Genomic DNA, 20771 nt, shown 5'->3' with positions numbered 1-20771 from the left:
CAGCAACGGGTGCACGGTTTCCAGCAGCAGCAGGCATTCGCGAGCGTCGGGCAGCAGCGGTGCGCGGGTGTCGGGCAGCATCGGACGCGCGGATTCCGGCAGCAGCAGCCGTGCGCGGGCGTCGGGCAAAGGCAGGCGGCCGCGGTGCACGTGGGTGCTATCTTCGGGGTGTTTTCCGGCTGCGCAGCCCTTCCCTCGCGAGCAGGTCCGGTCTCCCTTGGTGGTCGAAAGTCGTGGCGCGGGTCCTTGCTGCACACAGTGTCGTGGGTATCGATTTGGTGAGTTTTTACTGCTAAAATAGTCCGGACAGCAGCAGTTTCCGATCTCGACGCCTGACCATAACCATTAGAGGCTTGATATACGCAACCCACATTTATTCGAGTTAGGCCTGAGTTACCCGCACCTAGACGAAGTCGATTTTTGCGGTAATGGACATTGCAAGATCTCTTAGAATGAATTTAGATGGCTGGAAATTTTGTATTAATTATTTCGTTTCTCTATTGTTGATTAGGTGGTGAATTGACGCAAGATATAGGAGCATAGCAGTGGGTAAGTAGCACCAGGGGGCGAGTGCGTGCGTTATTTAGTGTTAACGGAGTAGTTTTGTGCTGATTTTTAATTAAAATAATTTATTACGTGCATGTAGGAGTTGTTAGTCTTGGTTTTGAGGGCTTCTAGCGATTGTGTCGAGTTTCGTGATACTATTTTCATTGTTAGACATTATAAAAAATGCATGACTTATTATCGTTGGAGGGGATTGGTCTTTTCTGATTGTAGTGGTTGGGAGTAATTGGCCTATGACGTTTGTGAACAGGTCGAAGATGAAATACACGTGCTGAAAGCCTGTTATATAGTTTTCATTGTTTTGTTATTTTGTTGGAAGTTGTTGTGTTAGTGATTTGTTTGGTATAATGAAAAGCATGCTGGTAAGTTGTGCTGTGAATGAAATACACGTGCTGAAAGCCTGTTACATAGTTTTTATTGTTTTGTTATTTTTTTGTTGGAGGCTGTTGTGTTAGTGATTTTGTTTGGTATAATGAAAAGCATGCTGGTAAATTGTGCTGTGAATTGAAGGGTGAAAGACGTGCTTATGGGTTGTCTTGGAAGGATTAGTAGCAATTGTCAGGTGTGATGTGATGGGTTAGTGGTTCGTTAACCTGGGGTCGTTTGAAGAGAAATTGCACACTAGTCGCTTGGTTACGCAAAGTCTTGAGTGAGTGCCTTGGGGATAAATGGCAAGGCCGAACCTCAGTTTTCTGTATAGGAGTATTGGGGTCTTAGGGATAAATGTCAAGGACCAATACGCCGGGTAGTCATCGGTACCTTGGGAATAAATGTCAAGAACTGGTGCACAGTTCAAGGCCTTGGGGATAAATGGCAAGGCCGAACGTCAAGCTTCTGTAGAGGAGTATTGGTATCTTGGGGATAAATGTCAAGGGCCAATACAACTCGAAGAGTTAGACTTGGGGGACTAACGTAAAGTGATGCTTATGGGTAATAATTCAAGGCATTGGGGATAAATGGCAAGGTCGAGCACCAAGCGTGGTAGAGGAAGATCGGTATCTTGGGGATAAATGTCAAGCGCCGATACGCCTCGAAGAGTTAGACCTGGAGTACCAACATAGGGGGGGTAGAGCAAGTGCTAGCTCAAGTGGGGCTGGGGCTAGTGAGTCGTGTGGTTGGAGTCTCGGAAATCCTGACGTTATGCCGCTTGTATGGTAGGGGTTAATCTACTGTTATCATTCCTTGCTGCCTATCTGTTGTTTTTGCTATTGATCTGATGTGGTTGTGATTACGAGCATGCCGTTGTGTTTAGTTAGGGAGGGCTACTTACGGAGTATGTTATGTACTCACCCCCCTCTACCTTATTTGTTTCAGATGTGAAGAGGGCCGACCGTGGTGATGACGTGGAGGAGGTTTGACTGAGGAAGGATCACTAGCTGTGTTGGTTAGGATAGTGGATAATGTCGTGCATTGCAGATAGCGTTAAAATCTTATTGTTATGAATAAAAAGGGAACTAGACATTGGGTTACCTGACGGGACACTTTCTTTTTCTATTCCTGCAGCTTAGGTGGTTTTTTTTTTTCGGATATTTTTACTATTCGAATTACTGGTGTATTTTGGATTACTAGACAAAACGATTATTTTCTTTGATTGGATTCCTAACCACTGAGGCGGGCATTATTTTCTTCTGGAAATTTCATTATTGTGTTACCTCAATTTTGTAGGTTGCATTATGAGGACATTACATTTTTCGTTACCTTAAATAGGGGGTTTAGGAAGCGTTATAGGACTGTTACCTCGTTAAACGTATCAGAAATTCAGGTCTTTACAACAAGTCTAGAAACAGTAGACTAGAATGTTGGAATTGTGGTAAGATAGGACATCTGAGAATGAACTCCGAAGCCCCAAAGAAAGCTAAGGGGAAAGAAGCTGGTACAAATGTTGTTGCAGAAGAAATACATGACGCTCTAACTCTCGCAGTTGAAGGCGCTTATAACACATGGGTGGTGGATTCAGGTGCGTCTTTTCACACTACAGGACAATGTGACATTCTTGTGAATTATGTTGTAGAAAATCATGGAAAGGTGTATCTTGCTGATGGAGAGCCTTTGGACATCATTGGGATTGGTGACGTTAATTTAAAAATGGCGAACGGTTTAATCTGGAAGATTCGCAAGGTACGTCACGTTCAGAATATGATGAAGAACCTGATTTTCATGGGGTAGCTGGATAACGAAGGATGTGAAATATCCTTCGGTCAAGGAAATTAGAAAGTTACAAAGGGTTCCATGGTGGTCGCTGGAGGAAGAAAGTTAGCAACTTTTTATGTCAACGACAACGATAAAGATATGATAGCTGTTGTAGATCATTCGAGTCAGACCCAATTATGGCACAGTAGGCTGGCACATATGAGTGAAAAAGGTATGAAATTCTTCACTTTATAGGGAAGCTAGAAGGACTCTTCAGGTAGTGGAACACAAATTATGTGAAGAATGCATATTTGGGAAACAGAGTCATGTCAGTTTCTCAAAGACAGGTTCAACGCCAAAGTCTACAAAATTGGAGTTGGTTCACAATAATGTGTGGGGGCCTTCTGAAGTTATTCCATTGGAGGTTCCAGATATTATGTAACTTTCATACACGACTCATGTAGGAAGGTATGGACTTATTTTATTAAACATAAGTCTGATGTGTTTTTTGTTTTCAAATCATGGAAGGGTATGGTAGCGAATGAGACAGGCCTGAAAATCAAAAGCTTGAGGTTAGATAATGGTGGTGAGTATATTAGTAGGGAATTCAGGAAATATTGTGAAGACAGTGGAATTGTGATGGTAAAGACTCTTCTAGGAACACCACAACAGAACGGTGTGGCAGAGAGAATGAACAGGACGCTGAATGAGCGTGCTAGGAGCATGAGAATACATGCAAAATTGCCTAAGATGTTTTGGGCAGAGGTAATCAATTGTGCGACCTATCTGATCAAATAGGAGCCCAACCAAATCACTAGATTTCAAATTGCCTGAAGAAGTTTGGACTGGTAAACATGTAAACTTTTCCCATCTAAAGGTTTTTAGCTGTGTATCTTACTTTTACATTGATGCTGCACACAGGAGTAAATTAGATGCCAAATCCAAGAAATGTTTCTTTATTGGATATGGTGGGGCTGAGATAGGTTACAGGTTTTGGGATGACCAAAACAAGAAGACTGTCAGAAGCAAGAACGTGATCTTCAATGAGAAAGTCTTATACATTGACAGAAATAAAGTTGATTAAGGAAAGACAGAGTTAGATGGAAGCACAGAGAAGACTCAGGATATAAGTCCTCCTGAGGTTGAGACTAAAACAACAAAGATTGAAGATCAGAATATAATTACTCCTGAAGAAACAGTTGTGGGATTTGATGAACAGGTTGTGGAATCTGATGAACCAGTTGTGGAAACTGATCAGGTTCAAAGAACACCACCACCAACAGTTAGAAGATGTAGTAGAACAATCAGACCACCACAGAGGTATTTCCTTACATTGAATTATATTTTACTAACTGACAGAGGTGAACCTGGATATTATGAAGAGGCGGTTCAACTGGAAGACTCTGTTAAGTGGGAGTTAGCCATGAAAGATGAAATGAATTATCTAATGATCAATCAGACATGACAACATGCTGAGTTACCAAGAGGTAAGAAAGCTTTGCAGAATAAATGGGTATATAGAATCAAACAGGAGCCCGACGACAGCAAAAGGTACAAGGCAAGGCTTGTAGTCAAAGACTTTCAAAAAAAGGAAGGTATTGACTTAAATGAGATTTTCTCTCCCGTAGTTAAACTAACTACCATTTGGACTGTTCTATCGGTAGTGGCAGAAGAAGATTTGTTCATGGAACAAATGGATGTAAAAACATGTAACAACCCAAATTTTCCAATACGGTCATTCTGACAAAATGCGGAAACGTAACTTTCAAGAAATCTTAAAAACTAAAATTATTCAGCGGAAGCAATTTCTTTACAGAATTTTTCTAAACTAACTTAACTAAATAGGAAGATGACTTTCAAACTCATGCCAGTATGCTAAACTTCACCTTCTACCAGAACGATCATTCAATCCTTCATCTGAAAAACATTTAGGAAAACAAAGATGAGTACAAAAATACTCAATAAGCAATTTCCATATCGAATTTCAAAAGTCATTTTCCTTTTAAAACATTCGTAAACAAAAATACGAACAGATCAAAACATTTAAAGCCCTTTAAAATATTTAATACAATTTTCAAAACAAACTAGATTTTCAAAAACAAAAGTCTTCAAATAAGATAAAATTTTCAGTCAATCAAAACAAACTTTCATTCTTTCAAAACAAACTTGCATTCATTCAAAACGAACTTTTAATGATTCAAAACAATCTTTCATTCATTCGAAACAAACTTTCATTTGATCAAACTTCAAATCCTTCAAAACAAACTTTCTTTCAATCAAAACTTTCAAAATTCCTTCCAAAAAATTTGGTACAACTTTCAAACTTTCGAATAACTAAATCATTCAAACATTCAAAACAATCTTACATTCATTCATACTTTCAAAATCAGAGTGGAAGGTTGCATTATTTGGGTAGCCTACAGAACATATGTGGTTACCCGTTGGTAGCACCAATCAATCAGAAGCTTCTATCAGAGTTGTCGAATTAAGATCGACCAGAACAGAGTTGTCGAAATAATATCGACCAGAACAGAGTTACTTAAGTGTGAGGCTATGTGAGTGAATAACACACACATGAATCTTCATTCCCAAGGAATGCCAAATCACAAAAGTGTCTTCCCACAAATAAGCCAGAACAGAAATCCATCAATTCCAAATTAGGCTACTACCCCAAATAAGCCAAACGTTTCTCAAAACAAAATCATGGCATATCCGGATAGCCTTATGAAATCAATCAAAATATCTTTCAAATAAAATGCAAAACAAATACTTACTTTCAATATTAAATCAAAACATTGAAATAATTTAAAACAAACTTTATCAATCCTCCAAAACATGATTTCAAATATTTCACAAATAAACAAAATATCAATTTCAAACCTTTAAATAAATTTAAACAAAACTTTATCAAATCATTTAAGAATACTTCAAATATTTTGTAAATAAACATATTTTCAATTGCCAAATTAGTTTTCAAATCCATAATAAAACTTCAATTTCATATGCAAGATATCAATTTCAAATCTTTCTATCAAATCCAAAATACGTTTTAGTTGTTGAAATATGACAAATCACTTACAACCAATACCCAAAATCAATCCTTAAATCCTATCCAAGGATCTAAAGTTCAACCATAACCCAAAACTTATCTACCCAATTTTCCCATTCAAAACACTTTTTTATGCAAAATAATTAGGAAAGTATGGATTTGGGGCTACAAAACCAGATCTGAAAACTAGGTTAAAAAGCCTCTAAATTCAACAATAACAAACTTTAAAAATAGAAGAATCGATATAAATCAATACGAACTAAATTTACAAAAAGTTTCTCAATAAAACCAGCTTAAAAACCTTATAAACAATTGAAAATTTGGGGATTTTAAATCTGAAAATTTTTCTGTTTTATAAAATCAAACTTCCAAGAATTTTCCATAACACAATTAACAATTTATTGATTTTTATAGAAAAATCAGATCTGAAAACTTTATAGAAAACCTTTAAAACTTGGTAAAAACATATAATTTTTCATGTAAAAATCATAACAACAAACTATAATTTATAGGATACAAATAGGTAAACTTTTTATGTAAAAAGAGCATCAAAATAGCCCAAAAACAGTCTTATAAACAAAAAGATTCAAACCAAAAATTGTGGAAAATTTTTAGGGTAAAAAAGTCCTTAAAATCTTTGATTCTAAAAAAACAAAAACCTCAAAACTTTTCCCAATAAACTGAATTAAAGAACTACAAATCAAGAAAAATAAAACTAAAACAATGAGGAAGAAAATATTACCTATCTTTGAGAGAAAATACCAAAACTCTTCTTCTTTTCTTTTCTTTTTCTCTTTGAGAGAAGACTAGGTCTAGCAAATTAAGAAAAATAAAACATAGACCCTAATGAATCCTTATTTAAAAAGGATAATAAAAAGATAAAGATTTAATAAAACTCTTTCTTTTTTATTTTTTTTTAAATTCTAAGAACAAATTATATTTTACAAGTAATTTCTAAAACAAAAAGGTTTATCTTTGAGAAAATAAAAGAAAACAACTAAAAAAAAAATAATTTAAATATATATATATATATATTTATATATTTTTTCCGGTTGTTACAAAACAACTTTTCTTCATGGTGATTTGGAGGAAGAAATTTACATGGTGCAGCCACAGGGATTTACAGTACAGGGGCAATAGAAAATGACATGCAAACTTCAGAGAAGCCTGTATGGTCTCAAACAGACACCCAAATAATAGTATACGAAGTTTGACAGTTTTATGTGCAGTAGTGGATTTCAAAAGTGTCAAGCATATCATTGCTGTTACATAAGAACTCAGGGTAACTCATTCATCATTTTATTGTTATATGTTGATGACATGTTGATAGCAGAACCAAACAAAGAAGAAATTCTGAAGATAAAGGTTGAATTATCGAAAAAATTTGACATGAAAGATTTGGGAGTTGCCAAACAAATCCTAGGGATGAGGATAGAGAGAAAAGATGGTATTTTGACACTGTCACAGAAAGAGTATGTTAATAAAGTATTGAACAAGTTTAACATAGGAAATGTAAAATTTGTGAGTACTCCTTTAGCTAGTCATTTTAAATTATCTAAAGAGCACTCACTAACTACCGAGCAGGAAAGAGATTATATGGCTAGAGTGTCATATGCTTCAGCTATAGGAAGCTTGATGTATGCCATGGTTTGTACAAGACCTGATATTGCACATGTAGTGGGAGTTGTCAGCAGATATATGAGTAACTCAGGAAAGCAACATTGGGAGGTTGTGAAGTGGATATTCAGATACTTGAGGAAGACGATTGATTATGCGTTGCACTTTAAAAGATCATATTTTAAACTGTAGGGGTATGTAGATGCAGATATGGCAGGGGATACAGATGGCAGAAAGAGTACTACTGGATATGTTCTTACGTTGGGTAATACTGCGATTAGCTGGGTCTCCAAACTGCAGAATATAGTAGCACTTTCTACTACAGAAGCTGAGTACGTTGCAGTTATTGAAGCAAGCAAAGAAATGATATGGCTTTAGTCTTTCTTGGAAGAACTTGGCTTGAGATTGGGAAAAAGAACTTTGCATTGTGATAGTCAGAGCGCTATTCATTTAGCAAAGAATCTAGTGTTTTATTCAATAACGAAACACATACAGATAAGATACCATTTTATCAGATAAGATTTGGAAGATGGAATGTTGTTGCTTGAAAAGATTCCAAGTTGTTAGAATCCAGCGGTTATGGTTACCAAGGTCATCCTTATTGATAACAACTTCAGTTAGACTTCTCCACGACTAGAGAAAAGTCGCCACCGTTGCAGAGGAGACATATTGCTTGCTTTGACTACAAGTGGGAGATTATTGGGATTATGGAGCCAAACCAAAGAGAAAATCTTTTTCCTATAAGGAAAAGGTCCATTTAAAATTTTCCTTGTCCTATTTAGTTTGGGCTTTTTTATTTTTCCATTCCCTTTTAGTTTTTGTCATACCATCTATTATAAATAGAGATAGATGAGTCACTTGATTGATGTGCACAAATAGAGAGTCGTGAGAGCTAAATACTTGTGTATCCGTTCGAGAGTTTGAAAGAATTGTAGAGTGATTCGTGAGAGTTTTTTTGTGTGAGGAAAAACCGAGAGAAATCATTGTAAGGGGCTTGTAAACTCTTGGGAGATTCTTCCTGACATTTTAGTAGAACCTACAACGGTAGTAGAGAATTGGACGTAGTCCACACTAGGTGAACCAGTATAAATTCGGCGTTTTTGTTTCCCTAATTTTTATTTATTGTTCTTGTTACTTAGAAGTTTTAGATTATTTTATCTAATCCTTTTAAGTGTAGGCTACATTTTTTCACAACTAACTACCTGCAAATCCTGGTTTAAGAACTAAAATTTTTTATTACAATTATAGTATTCAAAACCAAGTTTGTAGAGTATAATTACAGAAAGGTTCTTGTTAGCGTTGAAATCATATTTTACCTTATTTTTGTATTGTGCCCCTCGAATGAAATTCTTGGATTCGCTACTATGGCCACCCTAATTAGAGTTGACAAGGCTGGAGGTAGTAATGAAGCACAAGGTTTAGAATACTTTTGTTCAAAAGGAATTCAACTTTTCTTGACTCAAATATTCGTTACCATTTCTAAACACGTCCCCATATAATTTACATTTTGACATTGAAACAAATTAAAATGTGTGTTTTTTTTTATAACTAGGAGTCGGAATTATTCTCCCCTATACCCAAAAGCACCTGCGCCCATCTCAAGGTCCGGACCTAGGAGACATTAAAAGTTTTTGATATTAAACTCATCAAAAAATTACAACTTAGACTTTAAGCCAGTATGATCAATGACCCCAAGCTATTGCTAATGGGGCTACCCTTTGAAACAAAATGTGCTTAACTCACGTTGTTTAACACATAACCTAGCTTATTGAACTCAACAAAGCTAAAATGGTGCCTAAGGTGCAAAAACGAACACAGGAACACATAACCCATCCAAACTGACCTACTAGATATTGTTATTTAGTTAGTTTAACTACTTGTTTAGTTAGTTACTAATTATTGTGTTACTATAGTCTACACGGATATATAGTGTACTGTTCTAAGAGTAATTTATTGAGAAAGCAAAGCATATTTTTGCCACGTCTCCTTTATTCTCCTTTGTATGGTCTAGGTCTTCTTCTTCCATTGCCTTCTTTTTCTTTCTTGTTAACCACTTTGGTTTTGAAAATTAAGTTTATAAAAACAATGTACACCTATACTTTGTTTGTTTATTATTATTTTCTAAAGGGATAGTTACAAATATGACAAAAATATTTAGTAAAATTAGCAAAATAACAACCACATTTAGTTTTTTTTTCCAAATATATCACTTTAAAAAACAAACGGAGGTCCAAATATATGTAATATATCTGTAATATATCTAATTACTGATATATGTATGTGATATACATATGATATACTACTGATATGAGTGTCTGATATACTTGCAATAGGTATATGATATGAGTAGAAACGACTCTCTTTTATTATTTTATTATTAATATTAATATTATTTATTATTTATTATTTTTATTATTTTAAATCTTACTTTGTTTACTCCAATGACGGATTTGAAACCTTTCAATATTCTCGAGGTGTTAAATTTTTTTTAATGGCCTTCGTGCCACCTGCACCTATCAATTCATATTTTATTACAAAGTGTGAATTAATAGAGTGTCAGACATTTAAATAAAAAGATAAAAATATTTTTCTTTTGAACTAAATAAAACAACATGATAATTTAAGACAAAATTTGGAAACCGTTTTTAAAACGGGTGTCGTAGGATGCTAATACCTTCCCTATGCTCAATCGACTCCCGAACCAAAAATATGTTTTTCGCAGACCAAGTTTTTTTAATAGGTGACCAATCACACCTCGTAGATGATTGGTGACGACTCCAAACCATTATCTCGAAAGAGACCCTTCAGGGGATGATGTCGACCGCTCCGCATCGCGATGACGTTGCGACAGCTTGGAGACTTCACTGGAGACTATTGAGAGTCAAGCCATTTATTTTTGTCATTTACAATCCGTTATAAAATATTTTGGTTCATTCATTTTTTATTGCACATCTTGTCTTTTAATTATTTGCTTTTGTAAGTTTGCATTATCATGCGTTTCACACAAATTCACAAGCCTCCTACCCGGACTTTATCTTTAAGATTAGATCAGAAACTGAGTAGTATGACCTTCGTGGAATCTCGATTCCTGTACAGGTGCATGAAATTCTCAACTCAAATTGACCATACTGCGAAAGCGTATGAAATATTTGGGGGCCGTTTTCCTCTAGGTTGCATAGGCATTAACTTTACACTCATTTTAGTACTAGCATAAAATTTCGCTATTTATTTATTTTATTATTATTTTTATTTGGGTTGGTATTAATAAAGTCATACATTTAAAAGAGTCTCATTGCATTTACATAAGCTTTTTCATTTTTCACTTTATTTATTTTATTATTACTTTTTTTAATTTTTATTCTTTTTACAGCAATCTTTTCTTTTGTTTGTTTGTTTTTTTTAGAAAAGAGTTCCACAAATTAAAGCATCTCCTTAAATCACTAAATATTGACAGTAAATTAAAGCATGAGTTCTAGTAAAACTCAACCCAATTATAGAAAGAGGGAGGGAGACCAAGAAACTGTTCGTTAATGGTCAGAAAGCATGCAACGTATTCATGGTGACGCCTCATTGGAGAATGTTATAGCATCGTTCCAAAGCAAATGAGGAACTTTAAAACAACAGTCAATTGGATGTCCTGAAAAAAAATGCTTAAATCCTTTGACAAGCTTCGATGAGATCTAGAGCAATGGGGAAAGTTTTATTGATACTCTCTATTTCCAATTTATTGTTTAATGGTTCAAGCTTTGTGGTTCAAACTTGGCACATCGTTTTTCTTTCGTATTCTTTCTTGTAATATTTATTTATTTACCCTATTTATAATTATGAGCTTATTTATTTATGATTTTTCATTTTCTCTCCTCCTGTTTTCTATTTTCTAATAAAAAATAGGGAGATTGTTCAAGATAGCTCGATCACTAGCACCGCATCGCACATACCGTACCAGATGCAGGGCAAGGTTAATAGTGAAAGATCAAAAAGCTGAGCAAGAGAAAATAAGAAAAGATATTGAAGAGCTGCGAGAAAAGTTAGATGCCATCCTTCTCGCACTAGAAAAAAGCAAGATGGTTGCGGATCCCGCTATATCTAGCAATCTCGTCCATGACCCGCAAGAAACCCCGTCTTATCCACATAGGTTTGGTCTACCTTTTAAGCCAGTAGTAGAGGGCTCTATGCCGCAATATACAACGTATAACCCTCTATATGACGTTTCAGTTGGTCAGTACCCACCTCCATTTGTTGAGGGAGCTCAGCAAGTCCCAACCAACATCATATTTCTAGAGCCCGAGCAAATTGTGGCACTGCCTACAGTCCTTAGTCTCGGTTGTAACGCCCCAGGAATTTCACCATTTCCAAACAGGGACCGTTACTAAGCCTACCTAAAATTTTCGCATAAACAAGAGAATTTTCTTCACAACAACACTAAGCAATAAAACTACCATGCTTCTGCTGCATTACTCTTAATCCAACACTCATGAGAGCTTGAACAATTAGAACAACAACACTAATGTTTTAAGAGAAACTCACATCCTATACAGATAATCCATTTAATACCGACTTCACATTAACCAAACCCTTCAAGGAAACCTTACTAACTATAAACCATCCACTAAAAGAATATTAACATTTCGAATGGCAATGAAGCAAAAGCTAATTCAAGTACGATCAACTTAAACAAATGTATTCATAAATATCCTAAGTAGATTACAATCTCGTAGTTCAAGAGGCTAACAAAATTAATGCTCTAAAAGAATAATGAATCGGCAACCTTACAACATCCTTTAGACAATAAAACTAAACAAAACCAACCACTACCAACTCAACTACAACATTAAATGGCCACAACTATTCTAACTAAAAGAAACTAATTGCACACAGCATAGCTAATGGTCTTTCCGATCAAGTCTCCTCCTCGCCATCACCATTCCAAGAGCTAGCTCGATACCTGCAAACCGGAGGGGAAAGAAGAGGGATGGGTACAACACAGTACTTAGTAAGCAGCCCTTATCTGAAAGGTCACGCACAAACGACATACTTATCAAGGAACAACATGTCATGCTTATTAAAGAATCAACGCACACATATCATGCTCAACCAAATCATGAAACATTCACTGTCATGATTTTCGTCACATTATGCATTCAATCATAGACACATTCTATAAACTTCGGTGACAACCACAACCAGTAACACATTTACTACCAACCTCTAGTCTCCCTAACAACTAAAGTACCTCTACGCTTATCACAGCTTCTCTAGCCTTCCACAGTTAACTCCTTCGAGCAGAGTCGGTCCCTCACCATTTATACCCAGAGCCCCGACCCTGCAGCATTGGCCCTCGACCATTTGTACCGAGGCCTTGAACTCTGCATCGACCCTCGACCATTTATACCCGAGGCATCGATGTCTTACAATCTATTGGCCCTTGACCATTTATACCCAAGGCCCCAATAGTTCTCTTTTCGAAAGACTCCTCGCATCGACCCCCGACCATTTATACCCGAGGCCTCGACGCTCATCTTTATCCAATATTGGCGTATCGACCCTCGACCATTTATACCCGAGGCCTCGATACCCAATTAGTGACGTATCAGCCTCGACCATTTATACCCGAGTTCCTGACACTCACCCATTCACTTCGTAACTTTCATAACTCCACATATCATTTCTAGCCTCCAACCAGGATTTCAGTACTACTTCCCTAATAACAGCAACCACCACAACGCCCATCACGACACAACTACTAGTATGATTTCAATGCATCACAGATCTTAAAAACACAAAGTTTGACAGCAACCAACCTAATCACAACATAGAGCACACAAAAGCTTCAACAAATAACCCTATGGCCTGCTTCACATAACATACATTTCACATAGCGGTTCAGAAAACTTTTAAGAACACGCCCAACACAATTCATCCAAACATTTAATATCCAACATTCGAAGAAATCATCCAACATTAGTATTCAATAAGCATTGCTAGACATAAATAAACACATCAGACACGCCAAACATCTTATGCAAAATTCAGACAACAACATCTCCACAATAAGTCCACTTTAACGAGCATTCCCTGCAACATACATCATTCCACATCAGATCTCAGCAGCTCAACAATACAAAATTTCCACTATTATCACCGACGGACATGCAACACTACTCAGGCACATAAACCAACATAAACAAGAGTTACATTTTCATTACTCGATAGGCCACCAATTCCAATCTTTCTAATGCATCGACAAGCCATTCACACATCTAATCAAAACACAATTATCCAACATGCTCTTCATCATACAAAACAAGAAAATAATCCCGTAGCTTCCAACTAAGCAAACGTAAACTAAATAACATAAAACTATCACGTGCATTTTCAATCCCAAGACATGCTTTCAAACATCAAAGCTTAATCACTTCCAACCATACCAAGCAGCAACTTTCAAGGCACATCCAATAATCATGACACAAGATATTTTCCTAATATGTAAAAGGAAAGGAACAAAAGAAACAACAAGGATGCAACCCAACAATAACAACTAGAAGTCCTCAAATGATGCCCAACAAACTCTAAATACATGAGATATTCAAGTATAGCAAAGTTAAGCACGGAACCATCTCAATAACACCTATTAACTTACATATTAATAATTAATAAACACACCGAAAGCACCACACAATTCATACATATTCAATCAACAAACATCCCCCAAGTAAGAACTACTTACAACAAAGTTCTAATGCGCTACCAAGTTCACCGAAGGGTTCTTAAATCCAAAAGCAAACCAAACTTGATTAGAATTCATGTTAGAAACACTTAGTTTGCATCGAAAGTGAGTTTAGATGATCCGTTACCTACTACCTCACCATAAAACCTCTTGGGTAAGGAGTGGGTCGACGCCGAGAAGGTTCGGGCATCCAAAACTGAGTTCGAATGTCCTTACGCTTGCTGTTCCGATGTCAAAAGCGATGGGTAACTACGATTTGGGTCTGAATAGGAGTGGGTAACGTCGAATCAAAGCCGGAAAGGGGTGGGTAACACTAACCAAGCTCCGTTTGGGTATGGGTCAACACCGAAGGTCACCGGGGGGAAGAAAACGCCGCAGATCTGGGCCAAGCACGAGCTGTTCGCTTCTGTTCGAGTCGGGGAGAGGTGCTGCATGTACGGGGCGCCGAAGGACGCGACGTCGAGGGGAAAGTTGCCGTCAAGGCAGCCGGATCTGGCGAGAATCGGAGCAGTCACGCGTCGCCGCCACCGGACTCGCTCGTGGTCTGCCCGAAGGTGTCGGACCTGGGCAATCGTCGTCGCCACCCGCCGCAGCTGCTACTGCCTACGACGCTGGAGAGAAGGTCGCGCCGCCGCTGGATGGGTCGTCGGGACTGCTTGTGGTTCGTCGTTGCGCTGGTTCGTCGGGTCTGGTGCAAATGACGTTGGAGAACCGGTGGCCATCGTACCACCGTCGGGTCGCTGCTGGAACTCATGGGGGACGCCGTCGCTGGAGGGCTGGGTCGCCGGAGGGAGTTGTTGCCGGTGCTGCTTCGCCGGAGAAGAAAAGCAAGGGAAGGGGGGGCGGCGGCTCCAAAACGAGAGGAAGAAGAAGAAGAAAGAAAAAAAAAGAAGAAAAAAAAACAAAATAGATTTAGGGTTTTTTTTTCTTTATTTTGTTTTAAAACCAATAGCCCAATTCCCAAATCTTAAATGAGGCCTAACTAAAACTACAATGGTCCAAAACAAAAGCCCACTAATTATGCTTTAGAAATAAAATAAACCCCCCAACAACCCGAAATAAAATAGTTAACTTAAACTCTAAAACCCAAGAATAATAATTCAAAGAAAAGTAGAATTTAGGAAGGAAAATCCTAAAACTCGTGAATTTAGAATTTAACTAAAAATCTCCTACACAGGTCGAGAACTTAAATTATCTTAATCCAAAGAAATTAAACTTAATTCTAATTTAGCCAAAAATTAGAATTTCAAAGTTAGAAAATCCAAGAATTAAAGTTATCAACTTAGGGAAAAATCCAAAGACACTATTTATCTCTTAAAATAAACGAGTCAGAGAACGCGGGGCGTTACATCGGTGGTCTCTGAGCCAAGACAGACCCATAAGGACAAAGTGCCCCCAATATTGAGAATCTAGAAGTTCTAGAGGAAAGATTAAAAGCAATCGAGGGGACATACGTTTTTGGCAACATAGATGCTTCTCAGTTGTATTTGGTGTCTTGTTTAGTCATTACTCCAAAATTTAAAGTGTCAGAATTTGAGAAGTACGATGTTTCTTCTTACCTTAAGAACCATCTTATAATGTACTGTAGGAAGATGGCGACATATGTCCACAATGACAAATTGTTGATACATTGCTTTCAGGACAGTTTATCTGGTTCGGCTTCTTGTTGGTACATGCAGTTGGATAGCTCTCATGTCAGTTCGTGGAAGAATATGACCGACTCGTTCCTTAATGGCCGATACATTGCTTTCAAGATCGCTTGAATTTGCAGAGAATGGAGAAGAAGAGTACAAAAAGCTTTAGGGGCCGTTTGTTTTTTGGGAATGTAGATGCCCGACATCTTCAGATACCTGAAATCTTATATGCCCAGGATTTTAGATGTCCGGAATTTCAAATAACCACGTTTGTTTTGTAGGAAAATTTATAAGGATATCTGGGAATATTTTGATAACCACGTTTGCTTTGCAGGACTTATTCGTGGGAATATTGTAAATTTATGTAATGTTCCAAAAATTCCCTTACTGGTCATCATATAATTTATATGTTACATTTAATATTATTTGAATTCATATAAAAATTGTACTTTTATTAATTCAATATTATATTTTTATGTCAATTTTAGTATGTTTGGTGACTATTGGAAAAGTAAAATAAACAAAAGATTGTGTTTGGGGAAGAGAATACCCTGGACACGTGGAGGACCCCTATTGGTGCTCCAAGATGACTCATGAGACATGCCCAGCTCGGACCGCCGAGATCACCACCACTAGCGTTGACAGATGCTAAGTATGAGGGCCGAGGTGAACCTGGCAGAGGTCCGACCTACCGGGAAGCTCGGTAGGGCCGATGTGAGCTACTGTCAGCGGCGTGATTATCGGGTGTAACCGTCGGTCCCGAGATTACCGGGTGTAACCATCGCGAGATTAGCGGGACTACCACCCATAAGTAGAGGACTTCTCTCCACGATCAGGTACGATGATTTCTGACCTCGAACTAAACTGGGAATCCGACCTATACTGACTTGATCGTCGGAGTGCTCACCTTTTTGTGCAGGTCCGCCCAAGTATCCAGATCGGTCCGGAGGCCGAGTTCGAGCTGAAATCTGAAATACACTATTGTGCATATCCTTGCATAAACATTTGGTGTCGTCTGTAGGGACGACAAACTAAGTCATCCCAATCCTTTTAAACCAATACGCGAGCGAAAATAGTTCAACCAGCAAACTCGACCAATACGGCAGATCGAAGGACTCTAGCTGCTAGCGATGCCCACCAAAGGGAGGTCGGAGCAGCAGTGGTAGAGGGGGCAAGGTCACGACGGCCTAGCAACAGAACCCCTCCGCAGGTCGGCACGAATCACCGCGCCTGTTCTACTACCTGCGCACCCCCTAAGAACATCCAAGGCCACCCGTGGCCGAGGTGGAACCTATAAGAAGGGCGCCCGGGGTCCAGCCTCGGCCCCGAAAAGTGAAAACTTGGATGCACTCCAGAGAGAAATGGAGGCAATGCGCACGAAAATGCGGTCCATGGAGGAAATGTATAACTAAATGATACTAGCTGCAGGCACAGGGTCCTGATCTGAGAACCGAGTGATGCTCGTTGGCATACGCGAGCAAAGGGGTTCCCACCTCGGCCCAGTCGAGGAGGAACATCCCGAAGACAACGAGAGCGAGGGACACACTCGCCAGAGAGGAGACCTCCGTGAACACCTCAACAGAAAGAGAGGCTCATCTCTCCGAAAAGGACAGTCACCATCCCGCTCACACAGGAGCTCCAACCAGCAGGCTGAATCCTCTCACAACCCAGCAACTCCCGCAGGGGTGATCACAAGGGCGGAGTTCGACCAGCTGAGGGGCAAGCTCGACGCTCAGGTGGAGGCCTTAAAGGCCAAATGTGAGTAGAAAGAAGGTTCACTGAACGATGGTGACTTGGGAGAATCGCCCTTCACCTCGGACGTTTTGGAAGCACCGATCCCTCTGAATTTCAAAGCTCCTACCGTGAAGCCTTATGATGGGTCGAAGGACCCCAAGGATTATGTTGAGGTCTTTGAAGGCCTCATGGATTTCCAAGCGGCATCAGACGCAATCAAATGTCGCGCCTTTCAGATCGCGCTTATCGGCAGCGCGCGTTTGTGGTATCGGAGACTGCCAGCCAGGTCGATCTTGACCTACTCTCAGCTGAGAAGGGAGTTCCTCGTCCAGTTCTCTTCTCGGCATTATGACAAAAAGACAGCGACCCATCTCGCCACCATCAGACAGAAAGAGGGTGAGACGCTGCGAGAATATGTCACCAGATTTCAGGAGGAGCAATTGAAGGTCGCACACTGCTCCGATGACTCGGCCATGTGCTATTTTCTCACTGGTCTAGCCGACGAAGCCCTCACGGTGAAACTTGGAGAGAAGGCCCCGGCCACTTTCGCCGAGGTGCTTCAGAAGGCGAAGAAAGTCATCGATGGACAGGAGCTCCTCCGAACAAAAACCGGCCGACCAGAACGAAAGATCGGCCGGGGCAGAAGTGGAAAAGACATAGAAAAGGCAGCTCCCAAGTCCAAGGACAAGGGATCCTTTTCCAGCGGCCGAGCTGAGTATCCAAGGGCAGAGAACAGAAATTTCGTATCCCGAGTGGCTCTCCAATGTTGTATTAGTTAAAAAATCTAACGGAAAGTGGAGAATGTGCGTAGATTTTACGAACTTAAATAAGGCATGCCCGAAAGATTGCTTCCCACTGCCGAGGATTGATCAGCTCGTGGACGCCACAGCCGGGCACGAACCGCTCACCTTCATGGACGCCTACTCTGGGTACAACGAAATCAAGATGCATGTCCCAGATCAAGGTCATACCGCATTCATAACAGACCAAGGTCTGTACTGTTACAAGGTCATGCCCTTCGGGTTAAAGAACGCAGGAGCGACCTACCAGAGAATGGTGAACAAAATGTTCGCCAAGCAGATCGGCCGGAATATGGAAGTGTATGTGGACGACATGCTTGTCAAGAGCAAGCAGTCTAAGTCGCATCTCTCCGATCTGACCGAAGCCTTCGAGGTTCTGAGGACATATCAAATGAAGCTCAACCCAGCTAAATGTGCCTTTGGAGTCTCTTCGGGAAAATTCCTTGGCTTCATGGTGAACAACCGGGGAATCGAGGCCAACCCCGAAAAGATTAAAGCCGTGCTCGAGATGGAGGCACCTAAGACGCTGAAGCAGCTTCAGTGCCTCAATGGCAGGATTGCGGCCCCGAACCGGTTTGTTTCAAAATCGACAGATAAGTGCCTTCCTTTCTTCAAAGTCCTACGAAAGAAAGGGCCGTTTGAATGGACAGCGGAGTGCGAGCAAGCATTTCAGCAGTTGAAAAGTTACCTCTGCTCGGCACCTTTGCTCGCCAAACCCTTGCCAGGGGACAAGCTCCAGTTGTACTTAGCAGTGTCTGACAGTGCCGTCAGCTCGACTCTAATCAGGCAAGAGGAAGCGCGGCAAAACCCGGTCTACTACACAAGCAAGGCTATGACCGAAGCCGAGACTAGATACCCTCAGATGGAAAAGTTGGCTCTCGCTTTAGTCACCTCGGCCCGACGGCTTAGACCATACTTCCAAGCACATACTGTGGTGGTGCTCACTAACTTGCCCCTAAAAAACATCTTCCATAAGCTAGAAGCTTCTGGACGCCCGATGAAGTGGGCAATGGAGCTAAGTGAGTACGACATCCAGTTCGAACCCAGAACTGCGTTGAAAGGACAAGCAGCGACAGATTTCATAGCCGAGCTCACACCACCTTCCGAGCTGAGCGAGTCCGACCTACCGTGGACAATCTATGTCGACGGATCCTCCAATGAGAAGGGGTGCGGGGCTGGGGTCCTCTTGCTCGGACCAGGAGGCGAGCGATTTGAGTATGCCTTGCGGTTCGGCTTCCGGACTTCTAACAACGAGGCTGAGTATGAAGCATTTATTGCCGGTCTGCGAATCGCTAGAGCATTGGGGGCCTCTTGTGTTAAGGTCTTCATCGATTCCCAGCTGGTTGTGAGCCATATCAGGGAAGAGTACCAAGCCAAAGACTCCCGAATGGAGAAGTATTTGGGCAAGGTCAGATCGTACCTCGCCCAGTTTCGAACTTACGAAGTAAGCCGGGTTCCCCGAGCAGAAAATTCTAATGCTGACGCCTTGGCCAAGTTAGCATCGACGTACGAGACCGACCTGGCCAGGTTAGCTGTTGCTCTAAATCACTGAAGCGTCGTTGCAAAACAATTTTGTTAGGGTGCTTAATTACTTTTGCAAAAATTTGATTGGGTTTAAAGAATAATGCATGAAACTAATATAGGTTTGTTTTCACTTTCAACATATCTACTTCTATTATTGCACTCATAGCCGCGAAAAAATTTAACGGTGAGAATTATAAACAATAGAAATCGAATCTAAACACTATACTTGTGATAGATGATCTTAGGTTCGTCTTGCAAGAGGATTGTCCTCAAGCTCATGCGCCTAACACCACTGTGGCGATGCACAACGTCTATGACAGATGGATCAAGGCTAATGACAAAGCAAAAGTTTACATCTTGGCGAGCATATCTGATGTGCTTGCTAAGAAGCACGAGGACACGGTCACCGCTAAGTAGATCATGGACTCGTTGCAGAGCACGTTTGGATAACCGTCCTCACATGCTCGACATGAAGCCCTAAAGTTCGTTTACAACTATCGCATGAAGGAGGGTTCTTTAGTGCGAGAACATGTTTTCAACCTGGTGGTCCACTTCAATGTGGCGGAGTCGAACGTGACCGTCATAGACGAGTAGAGTCAGGTCAACTTTTGTAATGCCCTGCATTACTTTTAACAGTATTTTCGTAACTTTATATTATTATTGTATTTCAGTTAAGCTAGTCAAATCTGATAAGATTAGCAAGTTTATAATAGTATTTAACTAACAAAATTAGCAATAGTACTTTAGCAATTAGATAAATGTGATGAATTATGGTAATTGTAATGGTAGAATTAGTTGAGTATTTATAAAGTTCCACATATTTTACCCAAAGTTTTATTATAACGTAATTAACCAAGTAAAGCTCCCATTACCTTTATTTTACTATTTATTTTTCTACCTTAAATAAATTAACTTAATTGAGGGAATATAGAGAGTTTTACCTTCTACTAACCATGATTAGACAATATAACCCACCTTCCACCCAAGAGACA

The 20771-nt window shown here is 39.6% G+C and overlaps 1 long non-coding RNA gene and 1 pseudogene across 1 annotated transcript in view; one reads left to right on the top strand and one right to left on the bottom strand.

Moving 5' to 3' along the window:
• Nucleotides 1-7339: 7339 nt before the first annotated feature.
• LOC148211936 (secreted RxLR effector protein 161 pseudogene) lies at nucleotides 7340-7738 on the top strand (annotated as a pseudogene).
• Nucleotides 7739-12027: 4289 nt separating this feature from the next.
• LOC148211935 (uncharacterized) overlaps nucleotides 12028-20771 on the bottom strand; it is a 44033-nt gene continuing 35289 nt past the window's right edge. The window contains exon 2 of the long non-coding RNA XR_015790298.1: nucleotides 12028-12305. This is a non-coding gene — a long non-coding RNA (uncharacterized LOC148211935). The remainder of the gene's footprint in view (nucleotides 12306-20771) is intronic.

Source organism: Momordica charantia (genome assembly GCF_013281855.1).
Source record: "Momordica charantia cultivar OHB3-1 chromosome 4 unlocalized genomic scaffold, Mcharantia_2.0 BLBB01000004.1, whole genome shotgun sequence".
Lineage (NCBI taxonomy): Eukaryota > Viridiplantae > Streptophyta > Magnoliopsida > Cucurbitales > Cucurbitaceae > Momordica > Momordica charantia.
This window is presented reverse-complemented; position numbering and strand designations above follow the sequence as displayed.